Consider the following 1,378-nt stretch of genomic DNA (forward strand, 5'->3'; position numbering starts at 1 on the left):
GAAATTATAAAAATCAGAGTTGAAATAAATGAAGTATAAAACTGAAAAACAATTCAAACTATCAACAAAACTAGAAGTTGGTTCTTTGAAAAACTCAATAAAATTGACAAACCACTAACAAAACTCATAAAAGAAAAGAAGGAGAAGATAAAGATAATCCGAATAAGAGATGACTCAGGCAATATCACAACAGAACCAACTGAAATAAAAAAGCTACAATTAGAGTATTATAAAAACTAAAACAAATATGAAAACCTAGAGGAAATGAACAAATACTTAGAAATGCACAACCTACCTAAACTGAAACAAACCAAAATCGAGTATCTGAACAGACCCATTACAAAAGAAGAAATTGAAAAGGTAATAAAACAATTTCCAACCAAAAAAAGCCCTGGACCAGATGGTTTTACAAGTGAATTTTATCAAACAGAGAAGAACTGTCACCAATTCTACATAAATTATTTCAGAAAATAGAAAAAGATGGAATTCTCCCAGACTCACTCTATGAAGCAAACTTATCCTTGATAGCAAAGCCAGGAAAGGACACCACCAAAACAGAAAACTATAGGCCAATAGCTCTTATGAACATAGATGTAAAAATCTTGAATAAAATATTGGCTAATAGAACACAATGATACATCAAAGAAATAATCCATCATGACCAAGTGGGATTCATAACAGGTGTGCAAGAATGGTTCAACATAAGAAAAACAATTAATGTAATTCATCACATTAATAAAGCAAAGAACAAGAATCACATGATCATATTAACTGATGCAGGAAAGGCCTTTGACAAAATCTAACACCTCTCCTAATTAAAACACTCAACAAAATAAGATTAGTGGGGAATTTCTTCAACATAGTAAAAAGTGTTTATGAAAACCTGAGAGCCAACATTGTTGTTAATGGAGAGAGGTAAAAGACATTCCCTTTAAGAAAAGTAACGAGGCAAGGATGCCCACTATCACCTCTCCAATTCAATATTGGAAGTTTAGCAATAGCACTAAGACAAGAGAAGGAAATAAGAGGTATCCAAATTAGCAAAGAGGAAGTAAAATTATTCTCTATGCAGATGATTTGCTGAAACTGAAGAGGACCTGAAGCACCTGCTGCAGAGGGCCAAGGACTGCAGCCTACAATATGTATTGAGGCTCAATGTCAAGAAGACAAAGATTCTCACCACTGGACCAATTGGCAACATCAGGATGGATGGTGAAGAGATTGAAATTGTACACAACTTTAGCTTGCTTGGCTCCACAGTCAACACTCTTGGCACCAGTAGCCAGGAAATTAAAAGGCACTTTGCCACGGGAAAGTCTGCTGTTAGGGACCTCTCCAAAGTACTGAAGAGCAATGGTGTCTCTCTGGAGACTAAGGT

The 1,378-nt window shown here is 35.1% G+C and overlaps 1 protein-coding gene across 1 annotated transcript in view; it reads right to left on the reverse strand.

The window, feature by feature from the left end:
• Positions 1–1,378, reverse strand: part of LOC102844493 (zinc finger protein 18-like) — a gene marked incomplete at its 3' end in the record, with an annotated part of 28,276 nt that overhangs the window by 16,696 nt on the left and 10,202 nt on the right. The window lies entirely within an intron of this gene.

The sequence above is a fragment of the Elephantulus edwardii genome, unplaced genomic scaffold (assembly GCF_000299155.1).
Source record: "Elephantulus edwardii isolate Elephantulus edwardi_28Jun2011 unplaced genomic scaffold, EleEdw1.0 scaffold00554, whole genome shotgun sequence".
NCBI classification, from domain to species: domain Eukaryota; kingdom Metazoa; phylum Chordata; class Mammalia; order Macroscelidea; family Macroscelididae; genus Elephantulus; species Elephantulus edwardii.